Raw genomic sequence first — 22,932 nt, 5'->3', positions numbered from 1 at the left:
GGATGGAGCAAATAATGAAAATAATGAAAATAATGAAAAGGGGTATCTTAACATGCTGAAATACGCCATTAAGAGAAAAAAAGTCAGCTGTTGTGACTTTTTTTGCTGAGCTAAATAACATAAAATAAATCTTTTTTTAGAAAAATACAAAACACTAGTATTTTGGACAAATTGGAAGCTTTTTTGCAAAAACCAAGGTTTTTTTGTGTGATGACCGCTTCCATGAATATGTTGCTGAGTAGTTACAAATGACGAAAAACAAACAAACAAAACCTAGAACACGTTATCTTACACAGCTGGGAGGGAAGAAATTCAGTTTTTCATCCTCACCTGTAAGAACAAAACAAGCAAAGATTTGCATCTCTAGTGTTAAAGTCTCTTATCTACAAAGGCGGAGCTTCTCTGTCATCCTGATTCAGCCAGTTCAATCATTTTCTCTTACCTCATGTTCCCACCACCACCAAAGGCTAGGAAAACAATCTTGAAGTATGTTTGTTATCTTCCTGGACAAAGCTCCTGGGCACGGCATGAGGCTAGCTTTTTCCAAAAACACAAATTTCCTTGGGGAAAAATACCGGAAAAGCAATAAAATATGGAAATAGCATCTGTACCTTTTGGATTCAAAAGCTTCCCCCCCTCCCCAGTTCCCAGCTTTTGTTTCTATCTTTGCCACCCTCACAGATGGCTCCCCACATGCACAGCTGGTTCATACATTTCAACAGTCACCATGACATTTATTCTTGTGTCTGACCAAATCCTCAATGCAAGGGAAACTGAAACAAATGTAAGTTTTCTCAGTAAATGGGCAGAGAGGGAGAGATGTGTCCAGAGCCTGGAAGAATTATATTTGGATAATTCCGGGAGATGTATACGTTTTGCTAATACAGCAGCTGTTTTTTTCCTAGGACTTCACAAAAGAAGACGACATACATTTCTGATGTACTTTGCTCTTCACCAATATTCAGCAGGGATCCCTGACAAAGGGTCTGTCTACTTCCATAGCCCTTTTTTGTGAGAAAACGAGTGTATAACAGATTCCAATGAGGCCCCTGAAGGGCAGAAAGCAGGTCTACTAATGTGATGATGATAATGATTATATTAATTGTGGGATCTCATAGTGCAAAAATTAAGAGCAAAAGAAAGAAACCATTTGCTTTTTGTTTTACAGTATAATGACCAAAATCCTCTTGCTTGATGTAGTAAATTGCACTAGAGTAAGCTTATTGGATCAATAGAGGTTTTGGTGGAATTAACTGTTCTGTACATTCCATTGATTCAAATAGGTCTATTCTAACTGTGCCCTACTTTGGCATGGTAAGTTTCTCAACCGATTTGAATCAAGGGAACTTAAGAAGGAGCTGACTCCTCAGATCCCCATTGATTTAATAGGCTTACTCTAGTGCTCTTTACTATCCAATGCAACAAGAGTTTTGGCCAATATTTTTATGACACTGGATAGATAGCACATCCCTTGGAAAAAGCAAATAAAGACATCAGAGGCGGGTTGTGTGTGGGCAGCCTCATCAAGAATGGCTCCATCCCTTTCCCCTTCTCAGTCAAACAAAATGTCTCTACTCTTAGGCAAATTCAGGCCAGCCAACCGTTTTGAATTCTTGGACATTTTTTTCTTCCATGGCACTGAACACTCTCTGGATCATGTCCATTCCCCATTGGACTGCTGTAGCCAAATGCTTAGCTGTTTGAACAAGAGCAGGAGATAGTGGAACATTTAGCCTAGCTTCTCCCTGTCTCATGCCCCGGAAGGTCAGAAATAAAACAAAAGGCTTATATCAAGAGACACGTCCGCTTTATGGAAGGTTAAGCAAAATAATGGATCTGCTTTACTAATGTGTTTGGGCAGTGAAGCAGCAGGTTATTCGAATTTGTGTAAGCGTTTTGTTTCCCATCATTTCTTGCAGTTCCACAGTTCCATTGGAAGCTTGAAGTGGGACTGCAGGAAAATCACTTGGGTTATAGTGCTGAAGGCTGATTCCCTTTTGTCTAGGTTCTACACAGAGTAGGGAAAATTAATAATAATAATAATAATAATAATAATAATAATAATAATAATAATAATAATAATAATAATAATAATAATAATAATAATAATAATAATAATAATAATAATAATAATAATAATAATAATGATGATGATGATGATGATGATGATGATGATGATGATGATGATGATGATGATGTAGTAGAGCTCCCTCTCTTTCCTGGGTTGGTGGCAGTGTTGTTTGTTTGCTGTTGATCTCTTCAGTTGGTTGCTAAGTAATTGTTGTAAGCCTCCCAGAGACCTTTGGGTAGAGTGGGCAGCATATAAGTCAAATAAATAATAATAAATAAATAATAATAATAAGTACTGAGTGCAATAAAGAAAACAGTATACATAAGTCTGTATTTTCAAGCAATTGAAAGTAATGTTCTTTTACTCTTTCTCCTACAAAGATCTCCAGAGTCAGTTACTGAGACTTTAAGTGTCAATTAATAGAAAAAAGAGTGGCTTCTGGGGAACTTGTAGCTATTTTCCTACGTAGGTTTCTGTACTTCTATTGCATAGCAAAAGCAATTCTACCAGAAATTCAAAACTCTGCAACAGTTTCTTTTGCCGCTGCTGAGGGCTTCTAGTTTTTTATCCATGTAAGCTGCCCCGAGTAGATGTTGTCTAGGGGGGGTGGGGTAAAAGTCTAATAATAAATAAAATAAAATAAGCTAGAATGATTCAGACAGTGTTTCCCCTGTGTGTTTCTTTGTTTCATTCTACAAAAGAACATTCTACAAAAGTATGTGACTCTGGGCGGTGTTACAGTGACATATTAACCTGGGGGTGTGATATTTTCATATAGGAGAAACACCCACCCCATGCTCTTTCTCCCTAATTGGCACGTAGTTTTTTAAAATAATTAAAAAGCAAACAAACAAATTACTGAGTTTAGTACTCAGTTGATATATTAGTTTAGCGCCAGATCACCACTGCACAGACAAAAAAGAAAAAAATAACAAAGGACAATAGGGGATTGCCAGGTGGGTGGTATCAAAGGAAAGGGACTGTGGGTGCATATCAAATAACATCAGATTTAGGGCCAGTATGGACACTGGCACTGAAATAATCTGGAGTCTTTGTGTGATCCCCTAAATCAAGTATAACCATAAAAGGAATTGTGAGTTCAACTACACCATCAAATACATTGAGATTTGCTCCGCTTATAAAATGGGTGAATTTGAAGTATTTTTTTGCTGCCCACATGATGCAAATGCTGATTTTTCTCTCCCACCTAGAGGCTTCTTTTTTTATTATTATTGCCGGAAGGATTCAAAATGGCTTTTTTTCTGTGCAAATATGTGTAATGACGGGGGGAGGGGTCATGTCTGTAGAGGAAGAGGGGGAAGAACAGAACGAGAAGTGTCAGCTGTGAGAAAGCAGAAGCACTGTGCAAGAGAGGGGCAATGAAAGAGAGAGGGGAATGTGGTGTGTGCTAGAGGGGGGTAAAAGAGGGCAAACAAGGGAGGAGAGAAAAGAAGCCACTGTGGATTTGGTGCTTTTGCTGCCTTTATTGCATGAGGAGGGTCTGTGGAAAGGTGCGTGGCCAACCTCATGCTTGCCTGCATGTGCATGTGTTATGTGTGGATAGAATGTGTGTGTATGTGTGTCTGAGGGAGTGCGAAAGGGAGCAGAGCAGTGTTCATTAAGTGCAGGAGTGTTTTGGCAGGAGGAAGAGGAAGAATGAGGGGTGGTGGACCTCAAAGGAAATATATATGTATATTTGAAAACCAAGCTGCTTTACAACAAACCATAAAAGGAAAGTCTGATTGAGGTCTAGAGGAAGGAAGGAAAGAAGGGGAGGCTGGAGGCTTAAACTGAAAAGTTTAATCACAATGTATCCCATGTGAACACTGGACTCCTAAAATGTTCTGCAGCCCCCGAATGAGCTCCAATTATAATTTCAAGCATAATACAGACTTCGAAGCAAACCAAAGCAAAGCCGAGTCCTTCAGATCCGGCGTTCCAGTGTTAGTCACATCCTGAGAATCAAGCCGCAGCAAAGCCAAATGCTCCAATTCGGTTTGCCAGTGTAGTTGCACCCTAAGACAAAACACTTTTTAAAAAAGCGACTGTCATATGAATAGACTTTTTATAAATTTGGTGAAAGAGAAGTCTTAAGAAGAAGGTCTTGTTAATCCCGGGTGCATTATTATGCAGCGAGTGTATTGGGATGGGACATCAAGATCAAATGGCAAACTGCGTCACAAGATGTGACCCTCAGAATTGTGATTAACACAGTTCTGTGCTAGTCCTCTTCATGGGAACAAACTTTATCAAAAGGATATCATAACTGTGAATATAGGGTTCATTCCCATGAAGAGGACTAGAACAGAACTGTGTTCATTCAAAGGTCAGTGAATTTGTCACATACTTTAGGTCACACTTGATCTATTATCAGATGAAAGGCACAGCATATATGTCGCAAGTCACCCATTTTCTATTGGTTTCATGCATGATTTCAATCAGAGATGGGAAAAGTTATTGTTATATTTACTAGCCGCTGCATGGCCGCTGCTAGGAGCTGTTCTTCCCACAAACAACTCTCAACCCCCACCCCCATATCTCTGTTTTCCATACATGAAATGGGCTGGAATAGTGCAGTGATTTCCTCTCTCAGCATTCACACAGACACTGAATGCTTAGGCCAAAATTCATGGGCATACAATTGTAGTTCCATTCGGACATTCTGAATGTGGGCTAAATAAACACACGAGAAAGGATGAAATGCTAGCTGCACACCTTCTGTCATCACTTGCTTCATACTGGGAAGGACAGTCCAAATGTAGACAAACAGAACAAATCAGCACATTGATTTCCTGGCATTCTGAAATGGGTTGAGACTAGAGATGGGCATGGACCATCCATTTGGTGGTTCGTGCTTGTTCGTCCATTGGTCCAACAGGTGTTTCACAGTTCTGAGCCACGTCTCTTCCAGTGGGTACCCAATCAAGGGCAGCCTCCCACCTTCCCTGCCCCACCTCCTCTGGACGCTGCTTCTGAGTGGGTGGCTGCCAGAGGAGATGGATCTCGGAACTGCAAAATGCATGTTGGACCAACAGACGAATCAACACAAATTGCCAAACCAGGAGTTTGTGCCCATCTCTAGTCAAGAGACAGACCCATCAAGGATGCTTTTCTCTTCAGTACATCATGCATTTCTCTTTTCCCTTCCCCTTGCATATTCATTTAGCTTAGAAAGCCAGAATAGGGCTTGATAGGTAAGTTTCTCTATATATAGCTTTCCCTCTATGTAGTTAGAAAGCCTGCCTTCCATGGATCCCGACCACATGGAGAGAGACCAGCATAGCTGCACATGTACAGAGTCTCATTTTTTTTCAAGTAAAATGCAGAGGTTGGAAATGGGGTTAATAAATACTGTACCATCCCACTTTCACCCACCCCCCAGATGATACTAGAAGGATATTTAAAGAGAGCCCAGGTCCTGAGTATTGTGGAAAAATCTCCCCACCCCCTCATGTGGCACCTAGGCTAGGGAACTCCATAACCCAACTGAAGCAACTGGGCCCCTCCTTTCTGGCATTACAGCACATGATGAAAACTGTTTTGTCCTAACAGGCCTTCAGCCTGACGAATGTCTGAACTTGTCGTTTGGCTCTCTCACAAAGCTGATTTGATCTGCTGCTTCTGTCTCTGTGGAACTGCTTTTACAACATGAACGTTTTAATTGATTGCTAATGCTTGACTTTTTGGATGTTTAAACTCATGGAAAGGCATGAAGTACATGTTTTAAAGAAGTATGAGATAAACAAACACTTGCTAACATAGCGAATAATAATTAACTGATGAGACACAAAAAGTATGGTTTACCAAATGACTTTTAGGACAGCCAACATGTTGAAAGATTTGAGATTAGTTCTAGCTAGCCTGCAGACCCAGTTTCAGTCCCGTCTTTCAGCATGTGAACTCTTCTAAATCCAGGCCACTTTCTTAAAGCTGATCATGAGATGGGCAAGTGATGCAGGGCACATGAAATACACAACATGTACAACTTGGAAGTAATGAATTATAAATTATGTAGTTACTTACAGCATGTTCTCCTGCCAACCTAGCAGTTCGAAAGCATGTGAATGCGAGTAGATAAATAGGTACCACCTCGGTGGGAAGGTAACAGCATTCTGTGTCTAGTCTCGCTGGCCATGCGACCACGGAAGACTGTCTTCGGACAAAACGCTGGCTCTATGGCTTAGAAACGGGGATGAGCACTGTGCCCTAGATTCAGACACGGCTGGGCAATTTGTCAAGTGGAACCTTTACCTTTACTATAGAATGCTACCTCTTAACAACTTGTTGTCCATAAGAAATTACCTTTTTTGGCAATGAAGTTATAACAAATGTACATTTCAAAAAAGTACATGAGTGAGAATGAAGTTACTTCACTGGTGTAGTGAAGAACTTAGCCTTTTTAGAAGCATTTTTAGAGACAGGAATTTGTCAAATTCTACTTATCACTCTCCTCACCACTGTCTCTATTAACATCAATGACAGCTTCTACCAAGAGCAAATAGTATCTATAAGGAGACAGTATATGTTGGGACTGTGGTAGAGAAAAGAGTTAAACTTCCCCTTTCCCCTGCTTATGATCCCAAGGCTGGTCAGGCTCCCCACTCCCCACCCCACAGCTGCTGTCTATAGATCAAACAAAAATGTGCTAAGTAACATCATATCTTGATTGATCATCATTTCTAGGTGAAAATGTATATACAGTACCCAGTGTGAACTACTGCTGCATATTTTTATTCCTTGTACCAATGTGTTGTGCTCCTGCCACAGTAATATTATAACACAAATTCTGTCTTGGGCAGAAATCAGTACCTATTTTTATATGAAAATCCACAAGGGTAATAATCCACTCCCAAAAATGGATAGTGCTGTCTGAACTACAACAGAGGAAAAGAGGTAATCACAGTATTTTCTGTATTTAGCTTTGTTCTTCTCCTGTCCAAGCACTGCTGTTTTTCTACCTGTACCTGTTTTGTTTTAACTGTTGCATTCAGCCTCGTTGGGAATTCTTTGAGGTTGAACACTTTAATATAGCAGAGTTCAAAACAAGCACACTGTGGCTGAAATCCTGTTGCTTGGCACAGTCCATTTCAACAATAGACCCATTGAATCAATGGAACCTACAGAGCTGACTCTCCAGATCCCTACTGATTCAGTGGGCCTTCTCTAGTTGTGACTTACTATGATAAGCAACAGGGTTTCAGCCAAAGTTTTAAGATTATTTTTTAAAATCCCTTTTGGGGCTGGGCTTTGGCAAGTCTTCCCTGGCAGAGAATTCCCCATCTGAGTAATTTCCAGCTCCAAGTCCTCCAAAATTGTGTCTCAGAGGAAGCTGGCAGCTGGAGAAAATTTGTTCTTTTAATGTTTTTTTTTTTTTTTTCAAAACAAGGAATTAAAAAGTAACAAAAAATAATGGAGCAAGTAATGTCATGAGTTCAATAAAACTGCATACCCGGTAATAGTAGCTACCAGTTACTTTGTAATAAATTATAATGATTCATTTTAATTAATAATAATTACTTTTATTATTATAAAAATACAGTAGTAACATTTCCTTTAAAAAGCAAATTTCTAAGCTTTGGAGAAAGCAACTATTATGCTTTGCAGCACCCTGGTGGGAAGGTTGGTTGTCAACAGGTAGCCCAAAAAAGAGGAAACGGTGACATTTTACCTCAGCTGCAGCTTCAAAGATGTCTTCAAGGGCAGCCTCTTGTTGTGTATTGTGATTTTAAAGTTCTTAAAAGGGTGTCATGCGATCTTTTATCCCATATTTTGAAGGGAAATTTGGAAACCATAGCAATGCCAGAGAAAAATAAAATGGTTTAACGGGAGAACTTTTACAAAAGAACACTTATCATAGCTGGGCTGTCTTAGGCGGTGTGGAGGTGGTCACTTTAGGCAGCAGGTTTAAGGTGCCATAAATACCTAGCACACTGCTAGTTGTTTAGTGAGTTGTTATTGTATATTTCCTGCCATGGAGAAGGTGAAAGATTTGCGGGAATTTTTTTTATCTGATGTGCCAAAATGACCTGGCCAGTTTTGGGCATGAAGCAACTTGGTACAGAAGACTGCCATTAACCACTCTGTACCAGGCAGCGAAAGATCTTGGTCTGCCTTTGCTGCATTGGCAAGCAAGAACTGAGGCAAAAAGGTTTCTTGCTGAATTTCAGTAACTGAATTTCACTTACGAGAAAATCTGTTTTGTTCATTTTTTACTAGGAACGAGTCAACCAAATACAAACGGAAGAAGTGTGTGTCTGGAAGTTTGCATTCCATGGAAAAATGGCTGAAGTGTTCCTTTGGGGCATCCTCCCTCAGGTTAGAAATCTTTTCAGGATTTTTTTTTAAAGTACAGAGTTAAAGCATAATCTCCCTTACCGCCCACTCAAACATTAACCTGCCATTCTAAAAGTGGAAAGCTGAGGTGCCTGCCAAGGGAGGCCTGGTAACTGCAGGTCCCATGAATCACTCCACCAGCTCATAGGCTCACATTATTACCGAAGAAAGCCCTCAGCAAACTGACACAGAGCAAGGCGGCAGAAGAGGGAATGTGACTCATTTCTCTAGCTGTTCCCTTTGGGTTATGGAAAATGCTGCTGGGGAAAGCCAGAGTAGGCCAAAATACATTAATGGGAAAGAGGAAAGCAACTGATGTCATGATAAGGCTCTCTCTGTGTGTGTGTGTGTGTGTACGCACGTACGCGTGATCAAACACACAGCAAAAGAAGCACAGGATGTATCTTGGGTCCCTTCCACTTAACATGTTTTCATACCTGGTCTCCATTGCCTTATAGAGTTAAAAAAAACCCCAAAGAAATGAATTCAATAGGATGTGTGAGACCTGTTTCCAATGTGAATTCCAGTAGAAATCCAGCAGCTTGCCTGCCGCCCTTTCAACCATGGCAAATTTCACATTTTCAAAGGCAACATTAGGAGTGAGAGTAATTAACAAAATGCACCTCGTTTTTCTTTCTCAGATAATTTTACTTCTAGTTAGTTAGTTGTGGGCTGTCAAGTCAGAACTGACTTATAGCAACCCTAATAGGGCTTTCAAGGTAAGTGTGATATTTAGACTGGTTTTATCAGTTCCACTGATATCTGCAAGCGGGATCTGAAGGCATAAGGAATAGACCTCAACAGATGGGAAACCCTGACATCTGACCGTTCAGCCTGGAGGCAGGCGTTGCATCATGGCCTCTCCCAGGTTGAAGAGACCCTTGTCCAGCAGGCCGAGGCAAAGAGGAAGTCACAAAAGCAGCAAAACCAGGGAGCTGGACAGGGGACAGATTGGATTTGTCTTCAGTGTGGAAGGGATTGTCACTCTCGAATTGGCCTCCTCAGCCACACTAGACGCTGTTCCAAGTCCTCCATACAGAGCACGACACCATAGTCTTTTGAGACTGAAGGATGCCTAACTAAATCAGTTCCACTCCCACAGTGAGTTTCCTTGACTGAGCTCCTCGTCCATCACTGTTGGAGTTATTTCAACCTCACATGCTGCATTTAATAGGTTTGGCTGGGAGGGACCTATATGGACTGAGGTGATTGTCAATCAATCCAGCAGTAACCAATTGTCCCTTTCCTGGCTCTGATTTCAAAGAGAGGCCTTGCATCTGTTTATGTGTCTCTCTCCCCCCCCTTTTTTTTTTGTCTGCTAGCATTTAGTGCAGTTAGAATGTAATCTGCAGGAGTCTGCTGAGACCTGTTGCTTAAGCAGTCATTTTTTTGTACAGTATGCTTTTTTTTTGATCTGTTCAACTGTGAGTAAATGGAAACCTTTTTATTCTTTCTCGTACAAATGACTCAGAGTAAGTTATTGAGACAATACATGTCAGTTGATGAGACCGTAAGGGGCAGTCTACTCTGGGAATGCTTGAAACTAATCCTACTCTGTAAATCCCTGCACTTCTGCTGCACAGCTAGAGAGGTTTAGCCAAAATGCAAAAGTCTTGCAAGAGTCATTCTATTGACCACCCATACTGGGTACTAATTTTACTTCTAGGGTAATAACACAAGAAAGTTATACTAGTAAAATGGAATCACGTGTTAGGGTTTCTTTTTCTGATGGGGGAAGAAATCTTGTCACTACCAATTTTGGCTTATTTGTATTTATTTAATGGCTTTGCCTTAGAGGCTATCTTTTTAAATGATTCTGAAGATGTGCCATTCTTTTTTAAAAATTATAAATGCCAGCATTCGCCATTCTGGGAGTCCAGACATGGACCTAGAAACACTTAAATGTGGCTCACCTGGAAAAGAGGCCTAAGATGGAAGATTTTGTTGATTGGCTCTGCCTTCCTTTCTGTTCAAAAAAAGGAAACTCCCAGCAAGCACCAGAGCAGCTTCCTTTTTGAGCAGGAAAGTAGGTGGAATTAGGTCCTTCAATTTAGGCCTTTCTTCCAAGTGTGCCACATTTGGGTGTTTGTCTGGAAGGTAAATTTTGGAATTTGTAATCCAAAATGGTGAATGGCACATCCCTACCCAACACAGCAAGAGATGAGTAGGAAATACTTTTGAGTTTGTTCTTGACAATAATTTATCAAAATTTACAAATGTTTTCGTATTTGCAGTGCAAAAAAGCTTGAAATTATAAAAATGATGTGGGAAATAGTGAAATGACAGATTTATCAGTCTAGGCTAGAAATATGAGGGGTTAAAAGAGTCCGTCTCCCCATAGCCCCCAGAAAGCTACTACTAGTTGGTGTTGACAATACAAAAGAAAATGGAGTGAAGGTCTGGCTCAGTATAAACCTGCTTTCTCTATTTCTATGGCAGCTAAGAGAGGGCCGTGACTCATAATCATGTTCTACTTTGACTCTCAATGTTCAAACAAGAAGAAATATCTTGCCACATGGTTGCAAAGTTGTCTGTAATACCCTGCCAGTTAAAAGGCCATGGACAAAATCCTGTTGGGATTTTAACACACATCAAAGAGTAACCATGGATGTGCCAGTGGCTAACTAATGAGGTGTCTGGTTTGAGTCAGGTGTGTGTTGGACACACTGTCAGAGAAGCACGTCTGGGGGCATGATCAATGTGCATCACTTGACCTTGAACGAATGGCAAAATTGCTCTCATTGTCGTGAGGGCTCACTTCTTGTGCCACCTTATCTACAGCACAAAAGATGGGTGGAATCTTTTAAGGCCCCAGGCAGCTGCTAGGGCTTGTGGAAAGCTCACTGCTATCCTGCCTAAGGATGGGCAGAGATGGGTCTTCAGGTTTTAAAATTGCCCCAGACATTCTCCTCCTCTAGTGCTTTTGTCTTTCTGCCTAGAAACCTGGACAAGCCCATGAATATTTCCCTGAGACTCCAGCTGGTGCCTTGAGACCTCGCTACCTCAATCATGGGATGGGGCAAGAAATCTTCCAGATCTGCTTCAGCAGAAGGAAGGCTTCGGAGAATGGAATGCTTGCCGGAAGATTTCTGAAAATGGCCAGGCAGAAGCCCCAAGAGATTCTGGAACTGAATGAGCACAGCTGGTGGGTGAAACATGCAAAGCACAAGGCATAATGCTATACAAAGACTGTTAGCAGTGTTTTATCTTCTGAACTGTGGCAACATTTTCAAAGGCAGGGAGAGGAAGTGCTAGTGATGGGCATGAGACCTAGCTAAGGAAACTGCTCACAGACTGTGTGAGGGCTCCCTCATGGGCTGTCATCTGGCCTGCAGGCTGAAGTTCGCTGCCTTTGATTTGCAACCAAATCCTAAATACATCTATTTATTAAGGCAGAAAACAAGAACAAAGAGCCTCCTGATTATGTTAAGACTGATGAATTTGTTCTGGCTCAAGTGTCCGTCCACTAAGATATCTTATATTTTCTAAGAAAGTGTAATGAATCCAAACATTTTACTTCCTCCTCTGCCAAGGGAATACAATTTGTTGTCAGAAATCCTTACATTTCCAGAATTGTGACATATCTTATAAAACAAGAACAGCTATTTGACAATATGACAGCATGGTACAAAAATGCACCCCCCAAAAATTGATCTAAAACATTTGAAAAATTCATACAACGATTCACATAGATTTATTTTCTTCCTGTTTTCTGTGCATGACTAGCATTATTGAGACTTGTCCAAGCACTACCAAGATAACTTGGAATCCTGTGAAAATGAAATCCCAGTCTTCTTTTTCCCATCTTCCCCATTTGTTGAGTGTACTTTTTCCACAAGAAACTGCCAAATTCTTGCTGCTCAATGCCCTTTCTAGGGAATCTTGTGCAGGAAAGAAGCCACTTCCAACAGGAGTTGTAATAATTCTGTGCAGATTGGTATTTCTTCCAGGGGGAGAGAGAAGACAGTGAAAGTTCTTGGAAGAGAAAAAAAGAAATTTGTGGAAAGAAATTTCACTGTGAAGAAGAAAAGAGAATCACCCCCCCCCATCAGTTTCCCATCAAGAGAGATCCCTAGGAGGGGGGGGCAGCAGTTCTTTGGTCTGCCCTGCTTCTCTCTCTGCTTTCTGCAACTTAGGGTGTGGTTGCACTATTGAAATAAATCAGGGGGGTTGAAGTCAATTTAAAATCATATGGTAGTCATGTGGTTTTTGGGTTCGTGTGTGCATCCTTTTAATGACTTTTAATCCATTTGGTAGAATGATTTCAGTACGAATCCAAGGTAGACCTTTCAACATCAAATGTAATTCAAGTTTATGCACCAACCACCAATGCGGAAGAGGCTGAAACTGACCAGTTCTATGAAGATTTACAACACCTTCTAGAACTGACACCAAGTAAAGATGTTCTCATTCTAGGGGATTGGAATGCTGAAGTAGGGAGTCAAGAGATAAAAGGAACAACAGGTAAGTTTGGCCTTGGAGTTCAAAACGAAGCAGGGCAAAGGCTAATAGAGTTTTGTCAAGAGAACAAGCTGGTCATCGCAAACACTCTGTTCCAACAACACAAAAGGTGACTCTACACATGGACATTACCAGATGGGCAATACCGAATTGTGTTCTCTACAGCCAAAGATGGAGACGCTCTATACAGTCAGCAAAAACAAGACCTGGAGCTGATTGTGGCTCTGATCATCAGCTTCTTATACCAAAATTCTTATACCTAGTCAGGGTATAATATAAACCAAATCCCTTATGAATACACAGTGGAAGTGAAGAACAGATTTAAGAAACTAGATTTGGTGGACAGAGTGCCTGAAGAACTTTGGATAGAGGCTCGTAACATTGTCCAGGAGGCAGCAACAAAATCCATCCCAAAGAAAAGGAAATGCAAGAAAGCAAAGTGGCTGTCCAACGAGGCCTTAGAAATAGCAGAGAAGAGAAGGGAAAGAAAATGCAAGGTAGATAGAGAAAGTTACAGAAAACTGAATGCACACTTCCAAAGAATAGGACAGAGAGACATGAGGGCCTTCTTAAATGAACAGTGAAAAGATATAGAGGAAAATATTAGAAAGGGAAAAACCAGAGAGTTGTTCAAGACAATTGGAAATATTAAAGAAACATTCTGTGCAAAAATGGACATGATAAAGGACAAAAAATGGTAGGGGCCTCACAGAAGCAGAAGATATCAAGAAGAGATGGCAAGAATACATAGAGGAATTATAACAGAAAGATCTAGATGTCCTGAACAACCCAGATAGTGTGGTTGCTGACCTTGAGCTAGACATCCTGGAGAGTGAAGTCAAGTGGGCCTTCGAAAGCTTTGCTAACAACAAAGCCAGTGGAGGTGATGGCATTCCAGTCAAACTATTTAAAATCTTAAAAGATGATGCTGTTAAGATGCTACACTCAAAATGCCAACAAGTTTGGAAAACTCAGCAGTGGTCAGAGGATTGGAAAAGATCAGTGTACATCGCAATCACAAAGAAGGGCAGTGCCAAAGAATGCTCTAACTACTGTACAATTGCACTCATTTTCCACGCTAGCAAGGTTATGCTCAAAATCCTCCAAGGTAGGCTTCAGCAGTATGTGGACCGAGAACTCCCAGAAGTACAAGCGGGATTCCGAAGGGGCAGAGGAACTAGAGACCAAATTGCTAACATGCGCTGGATTATGGAGAAAACCAGAGAGTTCCAGAAAAACATCTACTTCTGCTTCATTGACTATGCAAAAGCCTTTGACTGTGTGGACCACAGCAAACTATGGCAAGTCCTTAAAGAAATGGGAGTGCCTGACCACCTTGTCTATCTCCTGAGAAACCTATACATCGATCAGGAAGCAGCAGTTAGAACTGGATATGGAATAGCTGGTCGGTTCAAAATTGGGAAAGGAGTACAACAAGGCTGTATATTGTCTCCCTGCTTATTCAACTTATATGCAGAATACATCATGCGAAAGGCTGGACTGGAGGAATCCCAAACCAGAATTAAGATTGCCGGAAGAAATATCAGCAACCTCCGATATGCAGATGATACCACTCTGATGGCAGAAAGTGAGGAGGAATTAAAGAACCTTGTAATGAGAGTGAAAGAGGAGAGTGCAAAAAACGGTCTGAAACTCAAAATCAAAAAAACTAAGATCATGGCCACTGGTCCCATCATCTCCTGGGAAATAGAAGGGGAAGATAAGGAGGCAGTGACAGATTTTATTTTCCTGGGCTTCATGATCACTGCAGATGGAGACAGCAGCCACGAAATTAAAAGACGCCTGCTTCTGGGAAGGAAAGTGATGACAAACCTCGACAGCATCTTAAAAAGCAGAGACATCACCTTGCTTACAAAGGTCTGAATAGTCAAATCTATGGTTTTTCTGTAGTGATATATGGAACTGAGAGTTGGACCATAAGGAAGGCTGACCACCAAAGAATTGATGTCTTTGAATTGTGGTGCTGGAGGAGACTCTTGAGAATCCCCTAGACTGCAAGGAGAACAAACCTATCCATTCTGAAGGAAATCAACCCTCAGTGCTCACTGGAAGAACAGATCCTGAAGCTGAGGCTCCAATACTTTGGCCATCTCATGAAAAGACTCGACTCCCTGAAAAAGACCCTGATGTTGGGAAAATGTGAAGGCAAGAGGAGAAGGGGACAACAGAAGACGAGATGGTTGGACGGTGTCATCGAAACTACCAACACGAATCTGACCGAACTCCGGGAGACAGTGGAAGACAGGAGGGCCTGGTGTGCTCTGGTCTATGAGGTCACAAAGAGTCGGACATGACTTAACAACTAAACAACAACGACAAAGCTGTGTTGTAGATCAGTTGAGGGGGATACAAGGGTTTTTAAAACTGTTGCGTTTCTAAACAAATTGGCACCATAGGTTCCAGCTTCCTGTGTTTCACCCCCATGAGGCTATATATTTCTGGAGTGAATTATCTGCATGGGGGGAAAAAAACTAAAATAAAACCCCGCTCTGCCCTGGCTACGGATGATGATGATGGAGGAGGAGTTGCTGGCCCATCATCCTGGCACTACTTTTGAGGTTTTTGTCCTGCACCTGCCCACCGTCCATCTGGCTGCTTCTCCCAGCCACCCACCGCCACCACTGGGAACTCACTTCCCCCACTGAAGTGACACGGGGTGAAGAACTGTTCTTCTGCTGTAGTATTCCTTTTAATATATGCTTTATTTTATATTTTTTCCCAAACTGGATTAGCACTCAATTAGTGTAATATTTAAGGGGGAAATGGTGACAGATCAGACTGCAAGGTTTCCCTGCAGCCCAAACCCTGTGATCTTGCTATCCATGTATTGACGAACAGCCACAGACACAATTTACTCTGACACAGGCAAGCACACATGCCCAAATGATTCAAAATAAATGGTGTTCCCAACTGGATTAAAATAAGTACCCACTTTGTGGCTGTTTAAGATACCTCATTTTCTAACAAAAAAAATTCACTTAGTTGTATGTTGCATAGGCAAAAAAATGCAAATCAATTTAAAAGTGTTCTAAACCCGATGCAAACCCGGATGTGTTATGATGTGTAACCACATCCTTAGGCAGGAGGGAGGCAAGAAGTGAAGGGTTGCCAGAGTGGACTGTCACTTGTCTCCCCACTCCTGTCCTCAGTGATGTGCATCTGTGACCATGCCCTTTGGTACTGTGGGGATTTTGCCCAGAATGCCCAATAAGAATGGGCTGCAAATAGAGAACATAAGCACCCTCAAAGCAGTGACACCTGACTTGTGGAGGGGAGAAACCTTTGAGAGCTTGGGGGCTTGGCTTACGAAGATTAGACCCTGGCATAATGCATTTTGTGTATTGATTCCACTCCTTGCTGATGCCACTGATCCTTACTGAGGTGCCATGCTCAATTAGTAGCCTACGCGACTCCATCTTCCACTTCTTAACTGCCGGCACAAATCGAGCTTAATTTAACTTAGGTTGACCCCACATACAAATGGGCATCAATGCACCCTTTTCTCCACATCTGCTCTCAGTCACAAGTGGGTCTAATGATGATGATTTTTTTAATGGCTTGGTGTGTGGCCAGCCTTAATTTCAGTCTTTGATTGATGAATCGGTTCAAAGACTGGATCGTGATTTATACACGTTCTGGCTGATTATGAGATTTTTCATGATGCATTTGTAGTTTGTACTGTAATGTTTCAGACTCTGATGCATCTGGAGCCTTGAGGGCGGATTTTATGGCCACAAAGAACAAGGGAAACCTGGGAAAATCTGAGCAACTTCTGCCTTATCAGCTTTTATCTCTGCATGCTCTCTCTGCTCTTTTAATGCTACTGGAGTTCTTGCTTATTCAAGCCCGCTTAAGAAATTTCCCCATGTGTTCAAAGAATGCATTGAAGAGACCCTCCCCATTTCCCAACCTTATGTCTCAGTAGTTTCTGTTCACATCCTTCGTATACTGAGCAAGAAGACTTGAAGAGGGATCGTCATCAGTTTGGCTGATCATGCTTAGAACCCTCTGTCGAATTGGAAATCCCAATCATTTAGAGTCCCTGGTCACACAGAGGATTCTGCGTGTGCTCAGCTCACCTCGCAAAGTTGAACTCTTCAGACAATGGTATGTGAAAGCTGGAGTTGGAGTCAGAGAAGACAAGGCTATTGGAAGTGTGACTGGCAGGTCTGACCTCGTTTCTACACCACCCATTCCTTGGACATTTGTGGGAATAACCTATGAGCTATAGCCAGAGATGAGAAATGCTCATGTTTTAGATTGTGTCTTGCGCTGGGCAATGCTAGCTGTAGGATTCTGAGAGTTGTAGTTTTTAAAAAAAACAAAGTGTTTCACATTTCTTGCTACAGAGAAATTTCACAGACCATTTTTGCCAGTGTGCAAGTTGCTCTCAAATTTCATGCCTTCTTATTGAAATTTTGGATAGCCAACTATATCTTGATATGGACTGAATTCTGAACCCATGTAATCAAGTTATATTCTCTCTCTCTCTCTCTCTCTCTCTCTCACACACACACACACACACACACACACACACACACACACACACACACACACTCACAGAGAGAGAGAGAGAGAGAGAGAGAGAGAGAGAGAGAGAGAGAGAGAGAGTTCACTCTACTGTTTCCCCATCATGTGAGAGACATTCTGTCTATAAAATTCTTAAGAACTGTTTCCTCTCAGAGGTAACTCTTCTCTACAACACAAACACACCCATGTTTGTCTAAAGCTGTGTCACTCTTAAGTGCCACTCATGCATTTCAAAGGTTTTGTTTGCACTCAACTCTGCACTGCCTTTGAAATCCTGAACCAGCCTTCAGCATACTAGCACAGCCATTCATTTTGCTGTTAAAAATAGTGGGAAAATCCAAGCCTGATGAAAAAAGAAACTGAATGTTTTCTTTGAAACATAAGCTTAAAATGACAGGTTAAAACAGCATTGAGGAAATTGGCCTCGTTGATGAATCATCTGTGCTTCCTGCACAATAGTTTTTTTCAAACTGATATATATATATATCTCCTTTCAGATTTATTTATTTGTGTTTATTTCCTTTATTTCTATTTACATATATATCTCATTTCAATGTATAAAACATGTTGTTAAATAATCCTGATCCATTTTGAAAGTCCAGTAAACCTTTTCTAAGACATGTAAAAACTCCAGAGTATATGAAGCAATTTATTATTTTTCAAAATCTCAACCCCACAATACTTTACAATTATTACTAATACCTAAATTTACTTCTGGTTTTTCTGTACATCTAGGTCAAATCCTTCTGCCAAAAAGTGTGGGGGGTGGGGGGAGGGAAAGCATGCATATAAGAAATTGCTTCCCCCTGGATGGTCATCATTTGCCTGTATGTGCAATTGGTCATGGGAGGCAATAGAAAAAGAACAAGAAACCTTAATATGAGAGAGACTGATTCAACTAAAGAAAGCAACAGGAGTTTCTAGGAACCGAGGAGGGCTGTGCCTGGTAAGACATTTGGAGGCATCTGATTCATAGGCTTGTCATAAGCCAAAAGCAACTTGACAGTGCCAGTGTTAGCCTTACAGTAGAAATGGAATGGGACATATCAACTGATTTATACCCTGTAGACCATATCAGAATATTACCTGTGCAACAGGAATGGCACCATCATTATTAGAAGTCATTTAAAAAAAATTCTATTTTGGGGTATGCAGAGTTTGGATGTAATGAGTTGAAACCGTGAAATAAGTTTTTAATTGGCAGCAGTTTGCCGCCCATGATGACATCACGCCCACTGTTCAGGCAGAATCTGCAGCTGCAAAGTTAGTGCAGTAAACACAGAAGTTGATTCACGAACTACGGACAGCAGCCAGTTTAACTCAGTGTTGTTTCTGCTTCTGAAGTCGCCCCACTGTCCTTCTGGCAGGACAGTTAAATCCCATGAGTGGTTCTCTTCACCCCTAGCATTTTAAGTGTCTTTACCCCCTCTCATGGTACTCCTTAATGTTGAGTCTTTTTCAAGCTGCTGCAGTCTTTTAAAACTGGTGCTCCCTTCTTCATTGATGGAGTTGGACTGGAGTTGGTCAAAGAAGTTGGGGTGGTATGAGATGCCTTTGACCCTGTTCCCCAAAGTCTTGGTTCATCGCTCTGTCCACTACACCACACTGGGGATCCCTTTACGGTTTAGGACTTTGATGTCTGGCAGAACATCTCTCCCACAAAATAGCTACCCACCCCTCCTGCTCCTTGCAGTCTTTGATGTTAAGAATTGTAACATCTATGGAAGCCAAAATGGCCGATGCTAGGAACAGAGCTTTCTTGGTCATAGCCCCTTCCCTATGGAAAAAGCTTCCTACAGAGGTGACTCGTTACTATCCCTGTCTATTTTAAGGAAACTAAGACCAAATTATATAACGGTGCTTTCTACTAGTGTGAATATTGTCCTGGGATGTTCAAATGGGTTTTAATGTGTGTATTTTTATTTAAAGGTAGTTTTAGATGGTGATGGGGGACATTTTTTTAGATTCTCCCAGTCAACAAAGCTGGCTGGTGAATTCTAGGCATTGCCTTCTGAAATGTAATTGCCCAAGCTTTCAGCTAGTTCCAGTATGAGTTGTTTTGAACCTGGTGCTTTGAGCATGTTCTTATTATTCTACATAAATTGAGTGGATGTGAATGGCCTTTACAGGATCAGTCTTTTAGCCACAACAGGATTGGGGGGTGCCAAAAAACATCAAGCACCAAAGCCATGAACCGTCCACTGCCTGCTGAAAGGTTTGGATGAGATGAGCCAAAATCAGCATCTTGTAATCAGCATTACAAGGGCAACATTCTGCATTCACCAGACTGCTTTTGGCATATTTCCCTTCGGTGCACACACATGGCAATGTTCTACCAGAATGGGTCTTTCATGCAACTCATTCAGAGACTGCAAGAAAGCATGGGGATCATGTGCCATGTTATGTCTGGTTATGCTTGAACAAGATGGACACATTACATATCCAGATGGAATGTTTTCACATGTGTTTATCTGGGGAAGTAACTGGAAAAGGCATTCTCTAAGTGCCAGTTGTTAAGTTTGTATTGGTCTTGGAGCAGATGGCTGGATTGTATCAGAATGGAGAAAGCTTTGTTCTGCCAACATCTGAAGAACATGATGAAGTGGGAGCCCCTGGAAATCTAGGTGACAAGAATTCAGGTCAATAGAAGTACTGGAGAGATTTCTCCTGCTGATTCATATAGATGAAAAGGACCATGAAAATACAAAATCAGCCAAATCATATGGTATATTAAAGACCTAAAACAAGGTCTGCTTGCCTTGTTTTAAGGCAAATTCACCCCTTGAGTTTCATGGTGCAGCAGCAGGAGGTGCAGCCCTCAGTGCCTTGGGGGGCAGAGGGCAATGCAGCCCCCATTGTGGAAGTGGGCCACTCCAGCAATAATAAGATTAACCATATCTGAGCATACTGAAATAAGCAAGTATAGGCATTAAGTGTTGGGTAATGGTTGCTATGTTTCACCCTTTTAAAATTATAAGGGTTTTGCAAATTGCAAATAACTTGTACAGTAGTAATATTGTAGTAAACTGGTAATTTGAAGTCTGCACTGTCTAGCAGTGTATTTCTGGGCATTCCTGATTATTATCTCTATAGCCACTGGAAGCATAGAGGGAGGGATTTTCAGTGGTAGTTCCAAAACTATGAAACTGCTTCTGCTGGGAAGTCTAATTGTATTGTCACTCTTCTGCTCATTTGCAGGCCTGTCCAGTCAAGTGAGAAACCTTCCTGTTGTGGCTTGCTTATTCAGAAAAGACTGGTCCACTGGAGCAGATAATTTTGATGACATACACATATTGAGACATATGACTCAGTGATGAATCTCCTCCTATGACATGCCTTTGTTTGAATAACACCTTGATGTTTATGATGAAGATTTTGTTGAAAAGGATGCTTGTGGCTCATTTGTGACTTGCCAGGTGATGAGGAGGAACAAGAAGAGGAGAAAGGTGTCTTGGCTGACTGTTCATGAAATATTCTTCAACAGGGCATGACATCCGGTTGGCAGCAATAGAGAGGGTAGGAAATGTTTTATACTGAGTTTGTGAAACACTTGGAGGAAGAAGATGGAGAATTCAAGAAAAACAGAAAGATAAATCCAAGATTTATACACAACAATCCTGCAAGGTTTGGAATCTGGCCCTGAGTTGGAAAACTATTTCCAAGTACTTTAGTTATCGATTGCTAATTACATATACAGACAATAAGTGTAGAATGCCATTACACTTTCATTGCTTTTGCAATTGGACAGTGGGATTGGTCATGGTAGCCCAACCCAACCCAACTCCTGCAAGAATAGGCTAATGGCTCTTAGGAAGCAGCTGCAAGTATTTGGCAGGACCTTGCAACTGGAAAACTGACTGTGAGGCAGGTTCAGGTTCTATTAAGTCACCTTACATTTTCATGTAAAGTCCTCACCCCAGACCAAGCACTTCTCTGCCACTGTTGCAATTCCAGGGGAAGAGCGGAGGTCCCATCCATTTGAACAATGTTAAGTTTGAATTGGGCACCCATATAAGGCCCAAACTATCTGATAACTCATCTTTAGAAGAAGGAATTCCCTTTACTTCTGAAAATGTCCAGTTGTTAGAGCTGAAGCATTTCTTACTTCATGTAGTTCACAAATTATCTTGCTTTGTTTTGTGATTGGTCTTCAGGAGATAAATGCAGGCACCATTCAAAGGTCTGAATGCCCGGACCTGAAACTCTTTCTCATCTTTCTCAAACACCAATATGATTTCTGCTCTAATCACAGGTTATGTGTAACAAAGAGGTATCCCGTGTGATTGCAGAGCTCCTTCCATCATTAGAAATAATCTTTCTAATCAAGGAAATAGCTACTGTAATTTTTTTCTGAATTTCTAGATTTCAAGTATAAAATGAGAAATGGTGGTGGGGGGAGAGCAAGACGAGAAAGGAGAATGCCTCCATCAGCTCCAGATCATCCATTTTGTGGCAAAAATTGGCACTAAGCTTGCACTTCAGTTCTGGGAGAAAAATATGAGTTGCATCACCAAAAAATAGAAGAAGAGAAACCTTTATTCACATTAAAGATGATGTATGCACTGTAGCACATTGTTTGAATTGCCTATTCAAAATCCCATCAAGAAGCAGGATGTCATTAATGCTACCAGTGTAAATAAACACTAAGGAATAGGAGCTACTGGGTAGCTTCTGCAGAGCTGTAATGGGAGCGACTGTATGTTCATTTAGTCCCGGAAAGGTTATTATATTATGTTAGAGGGTTGCATGAATAAGAGATTCCTCAGCCTGTAACTGGTACATCTCAGGAAAAAATGTGGAATTTAGAGTATGGTGCATATTTTGAATATATCTGGTTCATGTGTTGGTGAAACCAGACAAACTCTATATGTGGTGAAGAATGAGTTCAAACACACTAGCCAAAAAAAATAACAAATTATATGGCTGTATGTATACATATATATGTATATATATTTAATCCCATTGCCTTTTCACTTAGGGAAACTCAAAGCATTATGGGGAAGGGGATTGTGTACACAGCCTGCCATCACACAATGGGAACCCAAATGCTCTCACACTTCCACATGTATTTTGCTTGTTTTGTTTATTTACTCCAGTTTTATTTACTTAAGTTCATGTACTCCATGCCTTGGTCTATGGACAAAGCTTTCAGGGCAGCCTATGTAATAAAAACAAATACAGCCAAACTTTTATATATAGAACCTTTGGAATTTTACTGACACTTTGGCTGAAATTTAGTCGTAAGTCACACCTAGAGTTGGCCTAATGATTCCATTGAATCAATGAAACTTATGGAGGATTTGACTCATCAGATCCCTAGTGATTCAATTGGCTTGCTCTGCCTGTGACCTACTACTGGATTCCATGTTTGGGCGGTGGGGGAGATGAGAAGATGGTGCAAGGATAGATTAAGCCTGATACTGCACAACTTGACTTCCTTCAACTTTCGAGGTCAAAAATCGCCTTCATCAGGGTCTGGAGGATAAATAGTGCTATTTTAGGCACTTAGAAGAAAG

General features: G+C 41.1%; 2 long non-coding RNA genes across 2 annotated transcripts in view; one reads left to right on the top strand and one right to left on the bottom strand.

The window, feature by feature from the left end:
• Positions 1-7,350, bottom strand: part of LOC140704402 (uncharacterized) — a 40,366-nt gene extending 33,016 nt beyond the window's left edge. The window contains exon 1 of the long non-coding RNA XR_013541737.1: positions 443-7,350. This is a non-coding gene — a long non-coding RNA (uncharacterized LOC140704402). The remainder of the gene's footprint in view (positions 1-442) is intronic.
• Positions 7,351-7,821: 471 nt separating this feature from the next.
• On the top strand, positions 7,822-22,415 carry LOC140704119 (uncharacterized). Its single transcript, XR_012083243.2, has 2 exons — positions 7,822-8,386; positions 20,615-22,415. It is a non-coding gene; the product is annotated as an uncharacterized LOC140704119 (long non-coding RNA).
• The last annotated feature ends 517 nt before the right edge of the window (positions 22,416-22,932 follow it).

Source organism: Pogona vitticeps, chromosome 2 (genome assembly GCF_051106095.1).
Source record: "Pogona vitticeps strain Pit_001003342236 chromosome 2, PviZW2.1, whole genome shotgun sequence".
In the NCBI taxonomy this organism is placed as follows: domain Eukaryota; kingdom Metazoa; phylum Chordata; class Lepidosauria; order Squamata; family Agamidae; genus Pogona; species Pogona vitticeps.
This window is presented reverse-complemented; position numbering and strand designations above follow the sequence as displayed.